The sequence below is a fragment of the Solea senegalensis genome, linkage group LG17, assembly GCF_019176455.1.
Source record: "Solea senegalensis isolate Sse05_10M linkage group LG17, IFAPA_SoseM_1, whole genome shotgun sequence".
NCBI classification, from domain to species: domain Eukaryota; kingdom Metazoa; phylum Chordata; class Actinopteri; order Pleuronectiformes; family Soleidae; genus Solea; species Solea senegalensis.
This window is the reverse complement of record NC_058037.1, coordinates 14761855-14788702: the sequence shown is the minus strand read 5'-3', so window position 1 is coordinate 14788702 and position 26848 is coordinate 14761855. Positions and strand designations below refer to the sequence as shown.

General features: G+C 37.8%; 1 long non-coding RNA gene across 2 annotated transcripts; it reads left to right on the top strand.

Moving 5' to 3' along the window:
* The first annotated feature begins 1258 nt into the window (after positions 1-1258).
* Positions 1259-25418, top strand: LOC122784423. Of its 2 annotated transcripts, none has more exons than XR_006362179.1 (3): positions 1259-1378; positions 12629-12672; positions 25338-25418. It is a non-coding gene; the product is annotated as an uncharacterized LOC122784423 (long non-coding RNA). The 2 variants fall into 2 exon arrangements; XR_006362178.1 differs by lacking the exon at positions 25338-25418 and adding an exon at positions 21022-21090.
* Positions 25419-26848: the final 1430 nt, after the last annotated feature.

The following is a 26848-nucleotide window of genomic DNA, read 5'->3' as shown; positions in this document are numbered from 1 at the left end:
TTCCCGTACGAGTATGTACGAGTATGTCAGTATATCAACATGTGTGAAAACAAAAGGAAACGTAAGTATATTTCAATTTCAGGCCACATTACAGAGGTAATATTATACTTTTTTACTCTACTATGGTATTCAATTAGTATGCGATGTAAAATCAGGTGTTATTAATCACATTAATGAGGAACTTTGATTAATACCAATATTTTTATGTCAAGAAATGGAGATGATTAATAAGAGCGGGATACACATGACCCTAATTTTATCTACTCTACACTGGCTACCAGTCCAATTTTGTATTGATTTTTAATTTTTTAGATTTGACTTTTAGGAGCAATTCATGGACAAGCCCCACAATACATCTGTGATCTTTTAACCCCATACTCCTCGGGTCGATCACGCAGGTCTTCAGGTCACAATCTTCTGTCAGTTAAAAAATTCGATATATAAAACCAGAGGTGACCTTTTTGTTCTGTCGCTCGTTTGTGGAACGATGTACCAGACCGACTCTTTTAAAAAAACAGCTGAAGACATTTCAGTTGACTTTTTATTATTTTAATGGTATGTTTTTATGTTTTTATTTCATCTGATGTCTTTAAATTGTTGTGTTATTTTCATTGTCTTGTCTTATGCCACTCTGCACTTTTATGAAAATGTGCTATATAAATAAAGTTTACTCACTTAATTACTTACTTAAAATAGCTGCTGTGAAGGTCTTCTATTGTTTAATTTAAATTAACAAACTGAAAAGAAGAGAATTATTATTTTTTTCCATTTAATAATTATTGCAAACTATGACAATATAAAGTAGTAGTAAAAACTAGCTCCACTTGTTGGTCAAACACAACATTAACATTGTTGTGTCAGTAATAATGTAACATAAATGTAATTTTAATTTTGATACTTCAAGTTTGTTGGTAATATTCCAATAATTTTGACTAAATAGAATGGAATTTTTCTTTAAATAGTCACGTTTTCGCTGTGTGATTTAAGTAATTTCATCACTTCCGCCATTTTGCAAGTGACCGTGAACACACCCTTTTAAAAATGGCCGGCCAGTTAAACTTTGCTACACCCACTGTTCGCTCTTAAGTTCTGCCACTTCCTGCTGCTACACACCTTATTATCTCATCTTCATGCCCTAATAATTAAATTAAAACGTGCTCCCAGCGTTTATGAAGCAATTTACTGTAAAAATAGTTGTTAAATAGTCAATTAGGAGACATGTTGCTTAAGGGCAACTTTAGGGCAGTTGCTACACTTAGCGTGCTAGCTAGCTAGCTGTGGAAAAAAGCATTTTTTGGTGCTTGTCCTTGTAACATCTCTCCCCAAACTTCTTTCTGCTGGGATTCAGAGGAAAATCTTCCCTTTCTCTTCACCAACTGTAAGTACCTGCAGCTTGTGTCGACATGTCTGATCTAAGTTGGTGTTTTGGTTCTGTTCAGTCATGTTATTGGGGGCTACCTTTTTGTGCTGCCTGTTGTATGTGTATGTGTGTGTGTGTGTTTGAAGTTTTGTTTCTAGTTTTGGGCGGTGTTTTGGTTTAACTTGTGAAATAATATTTATTTTGTGGAGACTTGGAGAACTTATTTATCTTCTGGCTATGGTTTCGTGTTCATTATTACACCATGGTGGTGGTTTTGCCTAGTGTTGCAAAATGAATATTAAGCTGCTACTTGTCTTTTCTTTCACATTGAACACTCTGTACACTTAAATTTGTAGAAATGTGAAGTAGGGCTGCAATAATTATTGGATTAATTGATTACTAAATTCATAATCAACTTTTTTTAAGAATCAGTTTAAGGTGGACAAAATAAGACACCTGACAACATCATTGCGATGTTTGGAAAACACCAAGAAAGGTTTTCTGTCATTTTATGGTCCAAACAAATACTCAAGATTAATTGATTATGAAAATAATCATTGGTTGCAGCCCTGCAAATAAACATCAGAGCTCACAGACTGGACAGTCGGGTCTCATGAACTAGTGCTACTGTATGAATGAGATTTGCTTATGAGATTTGTTCTGTGGTAAAGACTTGCTTAAACTGTTCTGTTCAATTTTAGCAACAGAAACAGTTTGGTTGAGCCACCTTTGAAAACATGGAGCCAAGAGAAACCTCCAGTTTAATACGATTCATATTGCATGCTTTGAGAGTCTCCTTTTGATGTGATAACTATTGAGCTTCTTAAATGTGAAACTTGTTTTGCACAGTGGTGCGATGGTAAATGTAGTAATACTGCAGTGCACAAATAATGTAATGTAATGGTGTGTGTGTTTGAGTCATTTAGGCAGAAATCAAATATATTGCCCATAAGTACGTTTATAGAGTGCAATCCCTTAAAAACCTTTTTCAGTTTTACAATCAGATTTTTATGGACTTTAGGCAAGGGCCTTGCTTTACAGATGTCACTGTCTTGCAGCGACATGTTTCAGCAGCAGCACAAATGGACTAGAGTTCTGAAATGGGAGCTTACTATGCAAATAAAGAAGAAGAACATCCTTTCTGCTATTTGAAAGCCACTGTAGTTCCCTGATGTGCTTGGGTAATGGAGGGAATCTGTCGCCTGTTACAATCTGCATTGTCACCATGAGATAGCAGACGTTTTTGTACACATTACGGCACTTGTAGGGCTGTAAATCATTCGCCATTCATAATCTATTAATCAACAGTGCATTGTTTTTCTGTGGTGATGTTTTTCTTATTTTTGTGTGATATTTGTGGCTCTCATCATTATGAAATCCAGGAAAATCCAAACATAGACATTTAAAAAACCAAATAACCAACCAAGTGTACAGTTGTCACTAATTGCAACCACTTTTGTAATTAATAGTAATTTATCAATGCATATACATGTACTCACCTTTCTACATTAATTATTTTTATTTGAAAAGATGATACTACCTGTTAAATATTCAACACCACAGCCCAACAAATCTTTCAAATACATTTTATTGGGAACAGGACAATTCACATCCTTTTTATTGGACTTGGGGTCTGAGGAATCAATTTGAGTTTTACACATTTTCTTATAGAACAGCTTGTACCTTTACACTGATTATAGCTTTACACCCCCTCCCTCTATATTGGCACTCCTTCTGTGACTCAACCTTGACTTACTTTCATGGTGAATAAGGAAATAATGGCTGAGTGATTTTGAAATATCACACATTCCTCGATTGGTTTGGGCATGTCACAGAAATATGTTGCCTTGAGTCATGTCATGCGTAGGTGAGCCAGGCGGTGTGTTTGAGAAAGTGATTGAATTGATAAAACAAAAGGGGAAACTATGATCCATAGCTTAAAAATGTACGTGTACTGATCCTTTTATTCCAATGGAGCAGAGCGTATGCACATGTGTTTTACTGTAGAACCTTTCATCACACTTGTACATTTTTAATGCAGAAATTATATAATTTTTGAATGGGGTTTTATGCAATAACTTGAACTGTCAATCCAAAACTTAAGACTCCTGTTTTAAAAAGCAAGTGAGATTTCAGTTTTGGACGTTAACCGGTTGATCGATTAATATTTAAGTGTCTCTCCTTACCGCATGGACGTAAATAAGGTGAAAGGGGCACAAAAATCAATTAATCAGAAACCCATTCGATCCTTTTAATCGATTCTCTCAACTTGACACTCGACAGGCGCGCGACCTTTACGGCAGCTGATCAGAGGTCAACTCCATCTGTGCTCAATCAATTCAATTACTACGACTGAATGAAAGGACAATTTATGCACTGGAAGATAATTAATTGCACTCTTTCAGGCCATTGATCCCTTTTCGATTATTAAGACGGTAGAATCATGTGCAGAAGCGACATTCAGCTGCGTCTGTTGTCATCCGTTCATGTAAGACAAGCATGGATGCACCATAATTAGACTCACGCCCTTAACATTGATTAGTTTACATTTTTAGGTGTAGATGAGGAAAAGCTATTTGAACACATGTGTTATTAATGCTGGAGGTGGTGGAGGGGATGAGATTGTGGAGAAATATAATGAGGTTAGAAAAAAAAAAAAGCCTTTTACTGGAGGTTGTGTGAGGTCATGCTAGGATCCGGCAGTTGGCGTAGAGAAATAAGGGCACAGCTGGGAATAGCAAGTGGATGGATGTGCCGCTTGGCAAGGTGCCCGATGTGACAGCTGACTTAATAAGGAGGGCCTTTTATCCTGCAGACGAACATGTCCCTGATGCTGCAGCAGCCTTTCAAACAGACGAGCGGGGACGGGGGTGGAGTCAGACCCACTTAGAGATCACTCCCTGTCAGTGAAGCTGATTGTGGAAAAAAAAAAAAAAGAATTCATTTCACACATTTTTATTCCAAAAGAAAAAAGGTGCTAATGATCAGTCTGGTGGACTTTTTTCCCCTCTCAAGTAAGTCATTAATGCATTAGTCTAAGAAGTTTGTTTTGGCTTAACCTTAAATATATTCCAATTACTTTGAGTAATGACAGAGGAGACACCACATAATGGGTTTTCAGACAGGAATTATTTTAATATTTAATGATTAGGTATTTTCCCAAAGCCGTTGGTGATTAAGTTTGTATCAATCAAGTTAAGCTCATTATTTAAATCTCAATTAGGGCTGCAACGATTAATTGATTAGTAAATTAATCCTTTTTTAAAAGTGATTCATTAGTTTGAGTGTATTTTTTTAGTAATTGAATCTATAAAATGTGAATCTTTTCTCGTTGCTTTGCTCTATATAACAAAGAAATCATTGAAAGTGATTCATTTTGGTGTTTGGACAAAACAACATTCATCAATCATCGTTTTTGAAGTTTGGGAACCACCGATCAACATTTTTTCACATTTTCTGGTTCTGGAACAAATCGATTGATCGTGAAAATAATTGACAGATGAATTGATGTGAAAATAATTGTTAGCACCAGCCCTAATCAAAAAATCACAAAACAATAAAACCTCCACAAAATGTAATATTGATGTCCTGTTGATGTTTTCAAAGCAGTATTAAGTGTTTTCCCCCCCATTAACCTCTTCATTACATTCATTTCCTTCACCCTTAATCAATTTCTTATTCACATCCTGTTTGTAAACATGAACTAGACCCATGACAATGTGCATTTGCTGGCCCGACCAAAATCATTGCAATGTTATCGCAAATATTAACAAAAATAAGCTTTAATATTAGATGAACATACTGTAAATGGGCGGCTCCTACTGTCCATAATGTGCTTTAATTTGGTTTGTATCTGCTGATTTAGGTATGCATATACACAAATATAGATACAAAGGAAACAGATCAGGAACCGGATTGAATTATAGTTTCCCCATTTGTGGTGGCACTTTATAGATTGGCTTACTTGAAGCACTTACTTACTTCGAGCTCTTGTTTGTACCCAAATGTTTCAATGCACTTATTGTAAGTTGCTTTGGATAAAAGCGTCTACCAAATGACATGTAATGTAATGTGATTCAAAATAAATCACCAAGACTGTATGTCTCCATTCATTAATCCCAATTATCCATTCATTCTGGGTGCTTTTATTTATTTATTTATTTATTTATTTAATTAAGTAAAACCATGTGTATTAAAGTCCTGGTCCCAAACAAGGTAATAAATAGATGAAGGCCGACTAAGTGTCCTCACTCAGGAGGATTTATCTCCTCTTTCTTTTATCATGAGGACAACAAACACACATGCAAACATCCTCCAGAGTCAAGTGAATTATCCACTCACCCTCTGTCTCCCCCTCCTCCCTCCCTCCCTCCCTCCCTCCCTTCTGTCTGTCTGTCTGAGTTCCCAGAGAGCCCCGGCCACTGGAGATGTAGAGAGGAGGAAAACACACTTTGTTTTTGACGACATTAAAGGCAGGCATCCTTGTCACAGCGTGGTTATGTGTGTTTGTGTGTGTGTGTGTGTGTTACCTTGTTTCATAGGGAAATTGGATCTGGACTTGAGAGGGGGGAATGTAATGCGGTTAAAGGCATCATGAAAAGCCAGCTGTAACAGGATTTCACTCTCTGTGTGTGCATGGAGCTCACACTGACTGCTGCCGTGAGGCGAGTCATTAGGGAGAATCCGTGTGTCGCATAATGTGTAAAGGGGTGTGCTGCGCATGTTTGTGTGCAGATACTGTAAATAGGCTGGTGCATAATTCTCCCAGGAGTTGCGAGTGAAGCCTGGGGTCTGTTGTGCAGTTATTCAACCTTGGTCGTGGCAAAGGGTCAAAAATGTCAGAACAAGTCATATCACACCTGTACTGTGATCGACTGGAGTCTGGGAATATGAATTATGAGCTGAATGATGGATGTTATATGAAAAGTATGACACACGGGTGAAAATTCATTAGAGTATGATATTATCTGGCTGATCAGATTCCTGGAGGGTGTTCACGTTGTGATTATTTTCATCTCTCAATAATTTGCTTGTTTTTGTGTAGTGACTTTTTAATTACATTTTTGGGTTATGACACTATATCACTTTCCTAAGGCCATGTCAACAAATGTCTAAGACCTACAGAAATGTTTAAATTAAAGCTGAACTACACACTTAAACTTGTCATTATGGTACTAAAACTCAACCCGTTTACATTGGTGTCCATAAGTTAGCATAGAGTAACGGCATTATTGAGGGTTAGGGCTGTTTTCATAATCAATTTCTGTTTTATCTTAATCAATTAGTTGTTTGGTCCATAAAGTGTTAGTGAATGTTGAAAAATGTCTTTGCGGTATGTCCCGAACCTCAAAATAGTGGTGTTCTCAAATGTCTTTGTTTTGTCTACAAACCAAAATTATTCAATTCCAATTATCTGTTTTTTTTAGTGGAGTAAAGAAGACAGAAAATATTCTCATTTAATAATAATAAGCCCTAAAGGTTATATTAAATATTATAAAAACAAGTATCTGTGTACTTACAAGCTTCTTGCTGCTGCAGCATTTTTATGACAGTGACCAAACATGAGCTTCAAGGGAGCCAAAAGTTGGTTGTTTATCTTTTGAAACATAAAACATTAAAACCACATAAATGCAACAATTCTGACAATAAGCTGCAGGAAACGTCAAATATTTGGTCATTAAAACAGCTGCTAAACATCTTTCTGTCAAAACAACCAACCAATCAGTTAATTGACACTCTTATTCTATAGATGATTGATTTTTTTTTCCCCGTATGATTGATAATTGTGTTATTGGTACAAATGGATCATGTGGATTAATGCAGTGGATGAGATAAGTCAATACTAACATGATAGATATGATGAATGGGTTTGTGGCAAAAATAACCAGCACAGTGATAGATTTCCATAGGTAGACAGAAATATTTGGTCGACACATACCGCACTTTTCCGTGGGCGGGGTCATCATAGTGGTTGCACGAAATCTCCATGACATTGTTTTATACGCGTCCAGCTCTATGAGGATCTAAACACAGGAACGTCTGAGAAAGTATCTTTTATTTTGAAGGCTGTCTCTTGATACTGAATGAATACAGTACATTTCTGCTTTATGCTACACTGCTGCTTTAACTCGTATTTAAACTCACTTTTACTCCTTTGGCTTTTAACCTAGCGTGAGAATCATGTTGTCTCTGTCTTGTCTTTTCGTATGTTCTAGTCTTTTTATGTCTTTTTAGCGTATTTTAGTGTTCTATTTCTCCATCTATTCCTTTGGCAACCTTGTGTTTAAATGGGCTATATTAATAAAGTGGAATGGATTAGATTTAACCTTGTGAAAGATGAGGACACATATTGCGGTGGTACTGGTGCTCAGGAATGAAAGAATGAATACAACTATAATTGCACATATTGAAGAACTAGAAAAATATTTGGCAACTGTTTTTTTCTGTGATTTATTTTTTAATAAAAAATTCAGTCCAGTCACGTCAATGAAAAGCATGATACATGTGGTGTTACACGTACAGTTTTATGGTATTGTTTTGGATAAATTAAAGCACTTAAACAACAATGGCATGCTCTGGGGAATTACTGTGGCACTTGTCATTGTTTTCTGACATTCAGACAAAGCACAGTCTGTTATTTGTGGAAATACTGTAGCAGATAAATGAATGATGGAAAAATACTGCACTGCACTGTATATACCATAATGTGTTGTTGTAGGTCAAGGTGAGTGACAGAGGCATACGTACTGTACTATAGAAAATGTGCCTCTGCTGTCAGTCTTTCCACTTAAATTTGTTTTCAAAGCCGTTTAGTAAAACATGTTTTTCTTGTGTGTGTGTTTTTGTGAGCCAAGGTGAGCGCACATACGTGTGCTCAGTGGAGAACAATTTTAATAGCTCCTGTCCAAGGTCAGCGCCTCCACCGTGCTATGTGCGGAATGAGCGAAGGCCTTCACTTGCAGTGCCTTCAGCTGACTCCAGAGAGTCGCGCTCATTGTGTGGCAGCCGAGGGGGAACAAAGACATTTCCACTGGAGGAACTTTGGGTTCCTGTCGATAAGGAGGGCAGCGTTGTGCACCCAGGCCCTGTTTATGTGCTTGTGTACAGTGGGGATCTGCGCTGCAGCAGAGGCTCGCACTTTCCAGACAACAAGTGTTGGCTGTATAAATAGTCACTCTTGGACAAACATCAAAGGGAGGGAGAAAATTCCACCCGATGATCAAGATTCCCGGTCGTGTTTATTGGAGTTTGGGAGCTTAGAATTGTTTTCTAACAAAACCTGCAGTCAAAGTTTACTTTGAAACCTTTTTAAAAACTTCAATTATTCACAAGTTTTGCTGATATTGTTGAAGCTATTTGTTTGTTTTGGTGTTCAGTTAGTAAATAGTGCTATATTTGATTTGAGTAGATTGAGTAGTTTTATCAGTATTTATTAGTATTTCCTTTAGCCCAGTACCACATTTTTTTGCCTGAGACCCAGTGTACAATTAATCGTTACTGTTCTTCAGTACAAAGGTACAAAGTCATGTATCTGTACTTTATTTGTTTTCGAGCAACTTTTACTTTACTTCATTTCCAAAAAATATCTTTGTCACTCGTTACTACCAAATCAGAAGAAGAGTGGTATTATGGTCTGTATTTATATGGAACTTTTCTAGTCTTGATGAGCTGCTTTACACTACAGTTTTCACACATTCCCCATCCACACATCTTTCATACCCATTCACACGCTGCAATATGAGGTTAAGTGTCTTGCTCAAGGACTCATATAGACTAGCAGAGCCAGGAATTGAACCCACAACCTTCCAGTTGAAAGACACCCCCCCACCACTACTTAAGTGCAGTAAATGTTATATATTTAAAGACTTTTACTTAAGTAATATTATAAAAAAGTGACTTCAACTTCTACCAAAGTCATTTTCTGGTAAGATACTTTTACGTATTTTTACTCAAGTATCAATTTTAGGTACTTTATACAAGACAGCTGATAACTATTTATACCGATATCAGCCACACACATTCACACAATTTCAAAGACATAATTCTCCAACTGTGTAGCAAATATTCTGCTCCCATAAACACAAAATATAAACATGACTCGGCTAAAATGCTGTTGTTGACTTTTATTTATGTTTTTACATTATGTGCAATAAATGATGTTTGATTTGTATTAGATTTGTATTTTTGTCTTTTCGATATCCGATCCAGTGATTTCAAACAGTATCAGGGTTAGGGTTATAGGGTCTATATTGATAATAAAGATTGTATCCGTTCAACCTTAATATTTTTTGTTAATTTAATTGCTAGTTTAGTTTGGCAAGTTTTTTTATTTAGTATGAGGGGTTTAGGCATAGTGCGAACATCATGTAAGTTATCTACTGTAGGTCAGTCAGTAAGAATGCACCTGTTTGGGTCTGTTTTTTTTGTTTACTTACTTTTTAGATATTTTTTAGACTTTGAGCTGGATATTAAATTTGCCTGCATACGATTCATACCCATGATGCAGTAATGGTCTTTTGATTAAGTTTAGTGTGATTTATATTTGGATTAAAGACACTACAGCACTACAGTCAAATCATCAATTACTGTATCTGCAGGAATGAGAAACCAAATTAGGACTGCAGCTAAGCATCATTTTCATAATCTGTGTGTGGATTAGTTTCTCAGTTATTCAATGACTTGCTTTGTTCTTAAAATGTCACAAAATGTTGAAACATTCGATTTGTCTACCAACCAAAATCAGTTTGAATGTTTGTATTGAAAAACCAATTAGTCGATAATAAAAGTAGTTGACAATTAATTGAATCATTGTGGCACTTAACCAAATCGATAAACTAGCCATGTAGCAGGAAACTGAAATCACTGCTGTTACTGTAGGTTTGTAAATCTCTTCATCTTCTAGACCATCATGTTAAGTCTTAGCCCTGTGACTGCATCCACACACTGTTCACACACTGCTGCTTTTCCTGTTCACTTATCAGCCACTAATTGCCAATAATGTGGAGGAGACAGCGTTGCATCTGAACTGTTCATTCACTTATCGTGGTGTTGAGCCACCAAGACTTTCATGTCTTGTGTTCCCACGGTCCAGACTGCACTCGGGACTTTCCCGACTCTGCAGACGGGACATTCTGCACATTTTGCATTAGTGAAGCTCCGCTGCCGCTTCAAACGCAGCGCAGTGTTTAGTTTCCGCTATAGCAGTGCTTTGTTTGCAAGGTTTTTTTTATCACAACTGTGAACTGAGATGCACATTTGTGCTCCATAAATTGATTAGCAGGTAAAATTCAGGACCTTCTCTTGCACGTCAGTCATGTTTTTATGTGGCAAAAATGAGTGTGGGTACATATGTATGTGTTTTCATTGAGTCCAGTGTTTTCTTGAGTTGTTTTACTGCCTCAGTAGTCATTTATCCTATCATTTTAGTTATTGTTCATCTGTAAATGTTTTGCCGTTAGTTTCCTCAGGATCATTTAAATGATTAATCAACCATTAGTGCTAACGCTCCATCATGATCCCAAACACTAGCCTCCAATTATCACTTCCCCTGCACTGGAAAGTGATGAGTGGCGTGCCTTTGTTTGGTGACCGGCTCTGTGTAACAAAGCTCAAAAAAGCAGGGTGTGAAGGGAAATGGACAAGACCTCAGTGACACCAAAGCCACATCTGACACCTGATAAGGAGCATGAGCGCGGGCATGGACACCAGAGCAGGCGTGGAGCCAAAGATACTCCACCATGGTGGCAGGACAAATTCATGATGAGAGCCGAGAGTGCTGAGAGATGACAGACGTGTGTGTGTTTGTGTGCTTGCATTTGTTACTTTTCTGGCACAAACACAGATTTTTGTCAGGACCACTTGGACTGGTTCTAATGAGGGTAGAAACTTGTTTCTGAGATACTGAGACTGTCCAAATGAAAATAAGTCATTGTCGAGTCCTAAGAAGATTAGCTGTGTAAACCTGTGTGTGTACACTTGTATTTATGTCTTTGTGAGGTCCAAAAATACTTATAAACCTATCTCTGTGAAGACATGTTGACCTTTGTAGGGACATTGCGTCTGGGCCCCTCGACTTTCATGGACTTTTGCAGGGTTAGACACTTAGTTGTGATGGTAAAGTTATGGGTAAGGGGTGAGTGAATGCATTATATCTATGATGTGTACTCACCAAGATATAAAAACAAGTTTGTGGAGGACAAATGATTCAGTCAGATTATTATGAGGGTGTTTTGATCTTGCCTGGTCCTCGCAATTAAGGGTTTTTGAGGGTTAGGATTAGGTTAAGGGTTAGGCATTAAGTTGTGATAGTTAAGGTCAGAGTAAGGGGCTAAGGAACGCATTATGTCCTCACTAAGAATGCTGTAGATGATAAGTTAGCATAAACACTGACCTTTCAGGACCAGTAGTCCTCATGGAGACCAAAACCGTGTCCTAATGTAATGATACAGAACATCATCAAGGGCAAAGATTTGAACGGTGGTTAAGTTATGGTTAGGTATTAACTGGTAATACTGGTTAGATTAGGGTGTCCAAATGAATGGAAGACAATGCAGTGCTCTAAGAAAAAAAGACCTTGTGACCTTGTGAGGACATCTTCGCTGGTCCTCACAATCTTTATGCTTTTTTTGAGGTTTTGGTTAAGGGTTGGGGTTAGACATTTAGGTGTGTTGGTCAAGGTAAGGGTAATGGACTTTGGAACTCTTTTATATCAATGGGTATCCTTACTAAGAATACTGTACATCGATGCATGTGTGTGTGCTTGTATTCGTTACCTCTTTAGGACCTTTTGTGGGATAAACACTGACCTTGTCAGGACCAGTACAGACCAAAACCTGGTCCCTATGAGTAGGCATTGACTGGTTAAGGTTAGGGATAAGGCTGTTCACATGAATAATAGTCAATGTTAAGTCCTAAGAAGAATAGCTGTGCAGAACTGTGTGTGTTGTAAGGAGAAAAGTCTCATGTGTTTATATTGGTCTTATCAGAGTTTGTGAATGTGTTCGAATCTGCAATGTTCAACATGTTTCTTAACACTTTACTGTTTTTAATACTCAAAATAATAATAATCCTTATCATTTAAACTAACCCTGCAGGAAATCTGGCAGCTAATACAAGAGAAGTGTACATATCAACATAGTAGAAAACCTAATGTACGTGGAGGACCATTGTTGCATCCTGGATAAATCCTGCGCTGATGGTTTTATAGTGTTACCAGTACTCTTTCCTTCAGTGGCTGTTTTGACCCGTGCTTATTGATTTTCTCCACAGAGGGAGTCGATGCGGAGATGAGCTCTACTGCTGCAGCAAAGAGGGTCAGTAAGTTTATTGCCGAAGGAGGGAGGGAAGGATTTCACACACACACACACACACATATACACACACACACACACGAAGAGGGAAGATAAGAAAGAAGAAGAAGAAGAAGTGGAAGGAGGAAGAAATGTTTGTCTTTCATGGAGATCTGGTTTATTTTTAAAATGTGGCCTGGGAAAACATTTTAGAATATGATAATATCAGTGCTTTTGGGTCGCAGCGAAGAAATCAATGTTGTGTTGTGCACAGCACATGTGATTAACACAAAAAGGCATTTAGACTTTCTCCTGTTGGACTCTCACACAGTGGTTTAGTTACTGCCTTTTAGAGGGGAAAAGGCCATAAAAACTAAACGTAGGACAATAATTAGTCTTTAATTATCTCTTGTAGGTGTAGGATATATAGTTTGTGTGCAGAATTAAATCACTCTCTCTATACAATATGGCTTATTTGGACTGTACACGTGAATTATATTATATATGTGAAATGGAATTCACAATTTGATGCAGCATGTGTGGATTTATTTCAAGAAGCACTTCACATCTTGTAAGATGGAAGAAAAAACAGTAGTGTTACGGCCTACAGATTGATGAATTCATGAATTTGAACTGTGTTCCCTTAAACACACAGGAGCTTCTGTTATCTACTTCACACTATTTACTTCAAATATTGCAGAATTATTTAGCAAAACTGTGTGACCTCCATTAATGTAGGACAATCGCAGGGTGTGTTGTCGTAAAATAAACTAGCTTTAGCTGTAGGTGTACCTAATAAACTGGCATCTGAGGCTACACTGACACTGATACTTGCCTTCCTTGCACACAGAAGAGTGTGTAAATAAGATATCTTTCTTTTTTTCTTTTTTTTAAATGTATGACTCCATGGGTGGAACTGATCATTCATTAATCACAAGGTTGTCAGCTCATTTCCCGGCACAACCTGTGCCCACATGATAATGAAAGAGTCTATGGTCTGTAATTACATTTACTGTATAATCTCAATGTACAGATGCAGTACAACCATTTAAACAAAGAAATCGGGTTAATAAAATTTGTTTTCCTCCTTTTACAATATATTTTCCCATTCATTTGTTTAGTCACTGTATGAAGGTGCATGTGTTGAGACATATTAAGATTAATGAAGATTAATGAAGATTGAAGCACTGCCAACACACAGCCATGATGGTAATGATAAAAATAATAATAATAATGATGAAAGTGTTTGTAGAGGTACATGTATTATGGTCCTGTACCTGCACATGATTATACTGACCTCTACTGTTGGACTATGGCTCCTACAACTGCACAATGTTTTTAAATCGTCATGAGAAGCATTAGTTACAGGAGGTTATTCCCCTTAATTTCCTGAAAAATGAATGAAAAAGATAGTTTAATAATAGATGAGCCATGACTCATGTCATTGCATTATTTTGATGAAATAACTTGCTGAACTGACTATAAAGCAGTTCATATTTGCTCCATTTCTACTTGCTTTTACTTTGAAATTCAGGTTAGCCTGTTGATTTAATGGTTTTAACACATTTTCTATAATATGATACAATACAATTGTTCTTCATAATAAACACTTTAACATAAGTGTATATTTTTGAAAATACCTTTTAACTTCACCCTTTTTTCCAAGTATTTTTCCCAGCTAAACAACCTTGTTTAAAGGTACAGTATGTTAAATTGAGCAGCATTTATTGGTGACATTCAATCTGAATATCCCTCAGAACCTTTAGTTAGAAGTTCTGCCTAAATAAAATAATTTCACCCACTTTTTTACGCACTGAACCTTAATTTTGGATTTTTGAGTTAGATTCTCCCCTCTTTCATTTCCTAGGAATCCACTGATGACTATATTGTGTAAGACGTCGTGTCTCTGCAACACTTGTGCTTAATCATTACAACACACTGCCTAATTAATGGAGCGTTCAGCATTCCTGCCTTTTATACCGGACCACAAAGGCATCCCTTTTTGTGTCTGCAGCTATAAATCAGAGCCCGCAGTCAGTCAGTGACACACACACACACACAGACAATGTGAGCACGATGTTTCTGCAGTGGCCGCAGCCATGGAGGAGGCGTCTCCAGCAGCACACATTTTCTGACCTCTCTAGTGAATTTGCTATTTTTAGTAAATTGGCACTAACTATGAAATCGAGCGTGGAAAAGAGGTTAACTGTTAACCAGGAGCAGTTTACTCATCAAACAATCCAGAGAAGCCGTTTGCTCTTGGTTACTCCTGGTGATTATTTTAGTTTTTGAGACACGTCAGACTTGCTGAATTCTGTTAATCTGTGTTTTGAAGCTATATTTAATTAGCTTTCAAGATTAGTGCACCTGCAGTTTAAGCCTCAGAGTCAGGCACATTCATGGACTCACTTTGTGCCAAATATGTCAACTCACTGAAAAGCAGAACAGGCAGCTGGTTAGAAACAGCGGATCAGGAAGGTTATGACAAATGTCAAATACATTCAAAGTCATAATAATTTATAAATGAGTTTTAATCAGATTTAATGTCATCTCCATTGCCTTAAATCTGTTGGCAGCGCAACCACCTGTTCACTATAATAAAAAAAAAATAAAAAGTCTGAATTCTGAGATATAAAAAACAACTAAATTCTGAGATTAAAAAGTCTGAATTCTGAGATTAAAAAGTCTGAATTCTGAGATTAAAAAGTCTAAAGTCTGAGGGGAGAAGAAATCTGGATTCTGAGATTAAAAAATCTGAATTAGGAGATTTAGAAATTGAACGAATGAAATGTCAGTATTCAGATTTTAATCCCACAGTTCAGGCTGGGTTTTTTTCCCCTTTTTACTTGTGGCCCTAATCATCTTTGGTAGATAAGCAATTAGAGAGGTTTCATTTGGTTATTTATATATATATATGTAGGTTTTAGAAACAAGGTCTTTGGAGATTTTTATCAAGAATAAATGATTAATTAATTAAAGATTTAGTGTAGCAGGATTTTTGGGGTAGTAAGGAGCAGCAGATGTGAGGGAGGAGGAGGAGGAGAAGGAGGCAGATGAAGATGAGTGCGGGTGTCTGGTGACAGAGCGCTGTCGTTTCCATCAGCCTCATTAGTTAATTATATTGTCAGGGATCCCATTAGTGTTTTTACAGTTCACCAAACTCCTTCCCTTTGTATCAACATCCAGCGTGTGCGTACGTGCGTCTGTTTGAACATCTTATTTACGAGCTTCTTTTTTAAAATGTGATGGCTCTCTTTTCACAGTGAGATTTATTATCTGCCCTTCAGCTCTTTTCTGAGGTTTGTTTGTCTGTTTGTTTGTTTTTTTCACCAGTGTTACTCAGACACTACTGCGCAGATTTCCAAGAAATGTTGTGGTGAAAAACATGAATGGGGTGGAGTAACGTCTAAAGGAACAAGCCATTATATTTTGGGGAGGGTAAATGGATTTGTTTTTCTACCTGTGGATGTTGTTTAGTTGAATTCATGTCTTGTTTTGCTCACATTATTAACCGTTAAGTGACTGTGGAAAGGAAACATGTGCATCTGTTTTGCACAATCTTTCACCTGCCTGTATGTAAACATAAGAGCAGTGACTGAAAGTAGTAAATATTGAATTTAATCATTGCTTTACGTATCATGTAAAGGTGTATTGTCTATAAAATCACATCAAATCAGTCCAAAATGAAAACCACTTCACACAATTAATAATATTCACTACAAAACTGATAAATTAATTAATATTTTTGAAGGAGAACACAGATATTCAGTCTACTTTTTAACCTTATCTGAATATCTCAGTCCAAGTACGGCCAAGATCTGCAAAATTTGCATCTATAACATCTATAAAATGTCATTAATTGAATTATCATTAAAGTTGAATGATTTAAAGCAGCCTTTCCTCTTTAAATTTGAAAATAAAGTTAATTTATTAGGCTTCTCAAACTATGTATACAATGTGTGTGTATATTACTTTCTGTATATATACAGTAGTGGGAAATAAGTAAGAGTTGAAAATTGAGACTTCCACATTTTTGTGGCTTCGTTCTAGTGTATGTGTAGAAACAGACCACTAGGGGGCACTGTAGCCCCACATTACAAGTATGTGATTCCAGGAAAATAAACCATGCATGTACAGTAATAAACAGTATGTGTTCATGGGACTGAGCCACTCAAAACATCTGCGAAGGAAGTGAAACAAACACAAGCTCAAAACATTTCTCTTTTCTCTCTTTTTTTTTTTTTTGACATAACAGACATGACATGCCCCCTTATACATCTTTTATTTTAAGGATATAAAATCATAGATTTGGTCATATTTGATATTTAAATAGACTAGAGGTTTCTCTCTGGACATTATTAATCAGCTCTTTGTCATTAACTGCTTTTTTTGACAAACCCAGACATGCATACAAAACGCCAAAGACGTAAAAGAAAAAGACATTAGGATCATTATTTTAAAGCAGTTTTAATACTGTAGTTAAGAATGTAATATATAAGTAAAAAGGCTGAATAATCACAGAGAATGTGTGCAAATTTAATAGCAAGGATGCCATGTACTTGCAAATTGGTGAAATTAAAGATGTTTTGTTTTTTTTAAATACTGTATGTTACCCCTTTTTTTCAAATTAAATAGAGAGTAGGAATGGGAGCAACTGCAAGACAGGAGCTGTGGCGACAGAGCAGGAGAATGACACAGCAAACTTAAGCCCTGTTTAGACTGCAGCCCAAATCAGATTTGTAAGCACATCCAATCAAAATCTGATCGACCAACTGTGTACATTATATCAGCAAGTGATCAAATCCGATCCATGTGTGTGTGTCCATATTGACATTGTGTAGTCACATCTTCCACATGGATTTCTATAGTTACAGGCCACACCCCCTGGGAAAATCAAGTAGTCCAAACAAAATGGACTGCTCGTTTCTGTTCCAATTGATTACGTGGAGCCACGCCTCCAACCTTCTGTGGATTTTTAAACTATCGTCTTTCACTATGTTGATCATTTAGCGCGTTGCCAGTTTACCTCAGCCTCTCCGGATCTACGATGTTGTCATTGTTGTTGTTGGAGTCACGCTGCAAGAGACGCAGAAGACACTTTGAAAATACTATCTGAGTGACCGAGATGTTCAGATTGAAATGGATCTCTAAAATCTGATCAGTGGTTTGAATCGACTTTGGAAAAAATCAGATCTCATGTGTCTTGTAGCTGTTCAGACTGCTAGAAACATCAAGCTTGATCCCTCAAAGACTGGTCTCACTGTGGTCCTTTTAAATGACTTCTTTAAGTGAAGAGCACCAGTGGCTAAACTTTAAGCACAATCTGGATAATCTGTAGTGTCTGTGCTTGTTGCTGGTGACCCGTCTCTCGCGGTCGGTCATGCGCGTATAAATCAAACTGTGGTCAACAAGCTTTTAGTCTGTCAAGGAGCAACAAATCATGAGAAGAAAATAAAATCACAAGCTCATCTCGACTTTTCTCTCACACTACTCCTCCTCCACCTCCTCGTTTGTCGGGAGTGTGGGATTCATTTGCAAAGTGAAACTCAACCAAATCATTAAACGGCTTTCAACAAAATCACTTTATTTGATTGCGTCCCATGGACGGCTTGAGTGTGTGGAGCAAATAAATCAGATCTTGTTGGTTAAATAACATGATTTTGTAATTTAATAAGAAATTGCTATTTCTGTCCGTTTGCTGGAGATTGTGAGTGCATGAAGTAAGTGGACAGATGTGACTTTGCTGGACGAGAGATGAGCTGTGTTTCGTCCTCTACAAAAAATGTCAACCGGGACCAATCTTTGTCCACCCAAGCCAGGAGACTTGCATTCAGATTTTTACAATTATGGAGACTCTTGTTTGGCTATAGTTTATTAAATCCACAAATTGGTTTTTAATTTGCTCATCTAATTGAGCTCTCCAGATGTACATGACCTTTTCAGCCTGTTCCTGACCAAACATCCAGGAAATGCCAAAACGCAACATTCTTACTGAGGACATTCATAGACGTAATGCATTCCCTAACCCCTTACCCTAACCTTAACCCTCACAACTAAATGCTTTACCCTAACATTTAGCCTGAACCTGAACAAACCTAATTCTAACCATAACATGAGCTTCTATGCCTTTTATTTATTCATCTGTACAGCACTTGGCACAAGTGTGGTTGTTATGAAAACATGTTTTCATATCTCAGTGAGGACACACCATAGACATAATGCATTCCCTAACCCCTTACCCTAACCTTAACCTTCACAACTGAGTGCCTAACCCTTACCCTTAACACTAAAGCCGAGTCTTACCCCTCTAGAAAGCACTTTAAAGTTGAGAGGCCCACACAAAATGTCCTCCCAAAGATAGATTTGTACATTCGATATAAATATATGTGCACACACACACCTGAGCCTCTTTCACTCACAAAAACACACATCCAGAATAATTCCCTCTCATATCATTACTTTCTTTGCCATTTTTCTCTGTAATCAAACCGAAGTAGTTCCTTTTCAGAATGACTTCTCGATGCTGCTGCTGCCACACTCATGTTTCTGCCGCTATTAGCTGAGTGACATGGTGGATAATAGGATTTAGATAAATTGTTGTTTGTCCTTTTTGGGAATTCACAGCATCCAGAAATATACATCAACGTTAGACATGTGGTGAATTAAATAAAAAAAGAAAACTTGTACAGTATAACAAAATACTGTAGTGAACTAAAAATGAAGTACTGTACAAACTTTGATGGACAGGAATGTTTGTTTATTCACTTGATTACAAAAAGTCGATCAGTAAATGTGACTACTCATACTTATGTGAAGAGGATACAAAACAGACAAATATGAATGAAAATTAATAATCTTTCTACCCCCAATTATTGTAATTTGTGGTGCTTATTATCACCAGGCGACAGCAGAAAGCATTTGGTTAGTGGACTACAGAAGAGATGAGATTTACGAGGTGCATTGAATGCATCGCTTAGCTCATACACTAGAATATCCAAACATTTGATTAATCCAGCAATTTTCAAATGGTAATCCCTAGTGGACACTCACCGGAGTCATTTGATGCTATTCATATAAGCCGTTTTTCTTCATCTTATACACTATCTTAAATCAAAAGTTGTTCATCTTCCAATAAGATATATTCAATGAGGATATATTGATCAGATTCTCCTTCTTTTTCAACCACTGGTAGATACATACTACAGTGGTAGCTCTGACTCATCTCTGATAAAAACTATTAGCAAAGAGGGAAAAACCTTTTATTTTTGTTATCCTTTATGATAAGAAAACATGCCTTGTTATCCCATGCTAATGAGATAATTCATCCATGGATCTAGAGATAACAGAATTAATAATAAATGAATGACCATGACCCTTTAATGTGCTTTTAGTGTCCTTTGTAAATGAAGTGTTACAACAGAAGCACTTCACTGTAATGCACAGTTATACAGGATATATAATACGTTTTTAACAGCAGCCAGAGCATCATGATTTATTATGATTTATTCACCTCTAGATTTGTTTTCTTTTATAATAAAAATATAGAAACATGCAAACAGTTAGGTATGAATGTCTCCTCAGAGTCTGTGCTGGAACTGTTGATTGCTTCAGTTAATTATCCTCTGCAAATAGTCACTTTCCCATCTTCACCAATAATGAATGACTGGGTAAATTCCATCTGTGGGTAAAGATGATTAGATTTGATTAAAAATGTCACTTTTTTTTATCCATTTCATATTCTGAAAATGTACAAAAAAAGATGCTAGGAGATTTTCTGAGCGTCTCTCTTACAATCGTACAATGTGCATTATAATTTCTCAACATCATCTGTTTGCCGACTGATGACTAATTTTGACTCTTGCCCACCCATCATTAGTCAGCAACGATTTAGTTAATTAAGTGTAATAATATTCATTAAAAACAACTATGGTGATTTAAATAAACAGCTTTCAAAACCAGCCGAGTAAATAACAAGGTAAATTAGTAAAAAGTTGAAGTCCTAGTGTCATTTTTTAAAAGATTCTCACAGTCCCAGATTTCTGTCAAGTTGTAGTCTGACTATGCGATTTAATTGGACCACTGTCCTCATCCCAGTGTACACAAACTTGTGGTGAATCCATTTATTAAATGAAGTGTGTCTCCCTCTGCTTCCTTCTTGTTAGTATTTAGGCATTTTTTACAGTCCAGTTTACAGCACACACATTACAGCCCAAAACGACTGTCTGACAGCTAGTTTTTTTTTAGCATCTTGAGCATTATCTCCTGTGTATGTCTCAAATTCCATCAAACTTCTAAATATTTAATTCTTCAAATCAGCTCTTTCTTGCGTTGTGCAAAAATAAACTGTTTTTTCTTCTTTGTTTTTTGTACCAGGGGCTGGAACTGTGGAGCTTGCACAGAGACCTCAGACCAGTTTGAGTCAAGTTTGACTGGAAATCGACCCCCAACCACCAATTATATTATCTAGTATTATTTGGGCATGTTAGTGCGACAATTTCAGTCAAATTGACAGGTTTTTAATTGTGATTTTAGTCAGACTAATGCAATAATAATTTGTTTCTGAATGTAATTCTGCAGGAAATTACAAGCGAAGCTATTGTCATCAAACTAAAACATAAACATCATCAAAAAAGCACTTTAAGCAAACGTCAGCAGAAGAGAAGTGAATACAGAACAAATTAGCCCACACATCATCCCTCTATCTTCCCTGTAACTCCACTTAACCCGCTGAGTCTTTCCACACTCGGTGTCGCACCCCCCTGCACCAATAAAATCACAGAAAAAATAAATATTTCCCACAGTGGTTGGCGTGTGAAAACATGCCACCCACAGTGGCCTCTGTGTTACCTCATGGCCATAGGTTGCCACAATAAAGAGCAACAACTTCCCACTCTCACTTCTACAAAGCTGCCAGCATGTGATGCCTGTCCTGGCCTCGGCCTTCAGAGGTCAGTGTGAACCACTGACCTTGACAAGACCCTGTTAGCCTGGAGGTCAGGCAGTTTTGATTCCTTGTTTTGATGCTGGCTTCTTTAGTGCGTGGGTAAAACAGTGCCTAATTAATGCATTTGTTTATGACAAGTTTTAACCTGTTTTTTGTTTTATTGTTTTGCACAAAGTGACACGATCCTGCAGATCGTTCTCATCGATTTTGTGGAGATTCTGGCCACTGCGGCAGCTTATGCAACAGCTAATAAATAAACGGATGTGGCCATCGGCGAAACAGAGGGCAGCTTGTTGGGGTTACTAGTTTTGAAGGGGACATAACCTTCTGTTCCTCTTACTGATGGACCCATCTCTCCCAGGACACAGGGGACTTCTCCTTTCTCTGTGCCAGCTGTTTCCGCACTAACACACTTTATTAAAAATGTTTTTGACAAAAAAAAATCCTCTATCATGCACAGCATCACAGAGTTTATTGAAGTCCATCAACATTGGATCAGATGTTTATCATGTAGGGTCAGTCAGTAAATACAGGGGAGTGTGAGTATGAGGGCAACCGTGATGGAGAGGGAGTGGACCAACCAAGATGTGAGGGTGGTGATGCAGAGCTTTTTTTTAATTTGAGTTGTAAAAGTGGCATTCTGAGGCTTTCTCTTCTTGTATTTACCTTTTTGAAGGTGAGAGAATAAGTAAATAGCAAATAATACAACATTTTTACAGTGTTCCCGTGGGTCTTGGAAATCTTTGAAGGTTTTTGAAACGCCCACAGATAGACATGGGTCATTGAAATTGCTTGCTTTATGCAAGAAAGAAGCTAAATTGACATTTAGGTAAATGTCTCCCTTGTTTGTTACGACGCCACCTACTGTTTCACACCCTGCGTTGCTTGATGTACGTTGACTAGGCCTACGCAGGACAAACGGCGAGTCGTAATTACTAGCAGTGTTGTGCCCACTGTCTCTCTCTCCACTGTTGATGTGAGATTCCACACAGAACAACGAGCGAGTAATGTTAAGCAAGAGGACAATCTCTGTGCTATTGATAAAGACCTGAAACTACTGATTGAGGCCATAAATTCAGGAAAATGTTGACTGAAGCTCTTTTTTTCTCGACTTCCATTAAAATCTAGCAACCAGTGGAGTTGCCGTCTGGTGGCTAACTGCTACTTTGGTCCTTTTTACTTCTTCTTCTTTCCATTACAGCGGCCACATCTGCCTCCATCTTGTCCTCTCCCTTGTGTCCTCTCCCGTTACTTCAGCTGTCCTCGTATCTTCCTTCACAACATCCATGAACCTTCTCTGTGGTCTTCCTCTTTTCCTCCTGCCTGGCAGCTCCATCTTTAACATCCTTTTTTCCAGTATAATCACTGTCCCTCCTCTGCATGTGACCAAACCATCTCAACCTTACCAGCTCTTACTTACAAACCTGAGCTGTCCCTCAAATATGCTAACTTCTAAACCCGTCTAATCCCAATCACTCTCAACCAAGATCTCAGCATCTTCAGCAATCTCAGTTCTACTTCCTAAGCTTAATTTTTCAAACCAGAAGTCCTTGAGCAATCGTTATTGTTAAGGTTAAGGCAAAACCAATAAAAACATTTTAGTTAAAGTTGAGGTTGATTATACAATGGCCTGCTGGTGGATGCTGACGACAGCTCATATTTAGGGAACAACACATTTCCAGGTGACTACATTCAAAGTCTTCACTTTCAGGTCTGACTCAGAGAAAGTTGTTTGATTTGATTCGTGTGTCTCACCGCAGCTGCTCTGATAACTCATCATTTCCTTGAATCTTGACAGCACGCTGACTATGGAGCAAAATCAGCTTGGCAGTTTTTGTTTAACCACCTCAACCTCCTCCTCATCCTCCACCTCATCCTTTGCTCCCGTTGCTGGAGAGTTATGATTTCTTTGTCCCTAGAACGTAAACATATATCATTTTGGGCTATTTACTGGAATGAATGATGGTGTTGTTTTTCTTTCGTTCTTTCCAATCCAGACAGATTCTATGTCCAAAGTTTTGACCAGGAGATAAAAATTAAGTTTCTTCTCATTTTTTGAACTAAAAAGTAGGATTTCATATAAATTTTGTTATTCATTTACTCCAGCGTGAACGCCAATGGAAAACCAAGCAGGTAAATGGAGTCAGGTTTGGCAAATAACAGGAGCTGATGGCTTGAGATCCTCTGAACCACATGCAGTGCCATCAAGGTGTGATCTCAGAAGAGATAATACATCATGGGTACAAGAAATAATAATTTCTTCTCGCATAAACGTAGTAGAAGATTGAAATGACTGGGAGCAAATCTGAGTAATGTTCATTAGTTATGTGCCATCATGACAACTGAAGGTTAAAAGCTCAATTTTGGTGGCAAATTGCTCCTCCAAGTCCCCAAATGACAAGAGAGAAGGGCCGAAGCACCTGCCACATCTGTGAGCACAATTTGCACCTTGCAGCCTGCGGTGCACTTATGTAGGGTTCGGTCAGAATGTAAAGACTGTAGTCCATTACCTGGTAACGTCAAATGAGCCCGCGAAGCACTGACACACCGCGCGGCCACAAAATGTAATCATGGAAATTGGATGTTGAGAGGTGAGAAATGAGCGCATCGTAATTCTGAATGATTATCTCGGCGGGTGTGACGCTGGGCTGCGAGTGGGAAAAGCTTTTTCTCTCCCCACCGACCCCCTAACCCCCCACACACCACACCACACTTCTTCTTCTAAGAAAATTGTCAGAGCGAAAATGCATTTTAGACCCTGTGAGTCCTTAGAGAGCAGGTGTAGAAGGAGAACTGAACCCGGAGGAAGTGTTCCAGCTGCAGAACTTTCTTTATTTTGTTTTACTTACAAACAAAGTGATATTGCACAAAGAACCCAGTAGAGAAACTGTTTGTAAGCAAAGTAGTTTTATCTGTGAGATTGAGGAAAGGATCGTCACACAAATGTTGAGTTTTCAATTAGCATTAGTTAGGGCAGCATTTTTCAGCACCCGGGGAGCAAGCCCAATTCCTTTCCTGCAGACCAGGGCCTGCAACCTGTGGCTCTAGAGCTTCAAAAACCCCTAACCTGACAAACTTGTGTTCGAAATATGGAAAGCAATTTAAGCCAACACTTAAATGAAGTCATGTGTACATGACGGAAGTCCACATTTACTTCCGTAACACACAAAATCTAAACACAGTTTTATTTATTTTGGAGTAGGTCACTTTTTGTTTTATAACAAATAATGGAAAGACTCAAATAGATCTACAACCTGCTGTGGTTTATTATTTTTTCCATCCTTTGTTAACAGGTAAAAACTGCAGTTTCCTTTTTGTAGTTCTTAAATTTCATAAAGGCAACGAACTATAGTTATTTTATATCTCTATGTAAAATGTATTACGTGATGTCATGATTTTATTTGTCAAATATGTTTTGCGACCCCAGATTAATGATAATAATTTGTGGGAGAGGGGGAACAAAAATGGCTCTTCTGATTCTTGAGGTTGCAGATCAGAATATTAATGTAAACAAAGCATTTAGTGAAACATAAAGGCTGCAGTTAAATTTCTCCATTTTCGATTGTTCTATTTTTCTATGTAAATGTTAAGTATAACTTTTAAAACTACCAAATTATTGCTGCATCTATTACCTCAAGGTGGCAGCAGAAGCAAGCATTTATTTAGTGGACTGTGTGTGCTTGCAGAAATGCTGAAATTTCCGGGGTTTCTTGAATGCAATTTAATTTAAAGTCTTGTCTCCTAGGTTTGCCTGGAGAACTAATGCTTGAAGAAGCAGATGATGGAGAACCTGAGGTTAACTGGATATAAAACCCTCCCGCCTGCACAGTGGACTAAACGGAATAGATTGCCTTTGCATCATTTACCTGAAACAATGGAGTATCCATGGCACTGTTTGTTTTTTCCGCAGGTATTTGCAACCTGCTCGTAGCCCTTGGGCGCACAGTCATTAGCCGTTTCCTCTCAGGAGTCTTTGCTAATGAGAATAACGAGGTCAGACTTCCTCTCCTCTGCTCAGTGAGTGGCCGTCATCTACCTCTTCTAAAACAGAGGTCAGTCATAAAAAAACAAGTAGTGTTACCAAATAAGGGGGTCTATACTCAGGCTAAAGTCAGGCTTTCTGTCTGCATATAGGCCTTACTCATGAATACCAATGGATTACAGATGCAGGCTTAGGCCCCAACACCTGACATATTGCGTGGTCTCTGCTCCTGGTTACTTGTAGAGATTTTTAACAGCGTGGCTTCCTGCCAAAACGGCTTCTGAGGCTCGTTTCTATTGCATGACGTCAGCTACGAGAACTCTGTAAAGGCTGCACACCCACAATCACAATCACAAGTTGGAGACAGTGTGTTGTATTTTTTGTGGCTCAACATAAGGTGTTGAGTAACTGGCTGATTTTTTTTTTCCAGATGGCTTCGTTCCTCATAGTTTCACTTTTAGATCAGCCCAAAAAAAAGTTGACGGATGGATATGTGTGTAAATTAGGTGATTTGTCTAAAATGACGTCATCAGTGACTTTAAACAGGCCGAGTACTCTCAGTCAGGGTAGACGTGAACAGTGGTAATGCACATCCACTTAGAAGGTGTGGTTTATTCTTCCCCTGAGCTGATTCAAGTTCACGATGCAAGAGTAAACAGGAACTAGGATGAAGTCCTTCATATTAAAAGCTTATAAACGTCTGGCACAGGACAAGAGAAACAGACTGATTGTGACCTCCTACTAATAACTAAAACTGGGTCTAGACCAACTTGCAATTATTTTTCAATTTATTTGAAAATATGCATTTAAGGATAAACCTCATGCACTGCACTTGACCCACATTTTATACTTATACCCTGTTATTAAACATATTGGAAGGAAAATTGCATATTTAAGTTGCTGCAAATAATGTTTATAATCAATGTGTCACATTACTTCTTTGTCCATAAAATGTCAGGAAAATGTTGAATGTGTTTGCCAAACCATGAAATGATGACGTCTTGTTTTGTCCACATACTAAAATAATGACATTTTAAAGAGGACATAGCCCAGAGGTGCCAATCAACGCTGCGTGTTTGTGTGTATCTACGTCATTACCTCGTTTATGAAGCCCTAAAAGTCCATAACAATCAGTTCAACCACTGCTGAACAGATTGCAGGGTTTTCCTGAGCTCTACGAAGCAGAACGGCACTTCAGTTGACTAGTTATGTCAATGCCGTATTTCACCACTCCTCTAAACAGCAGTGCCTCCTAGTCCGGGCACAGGAGTCCG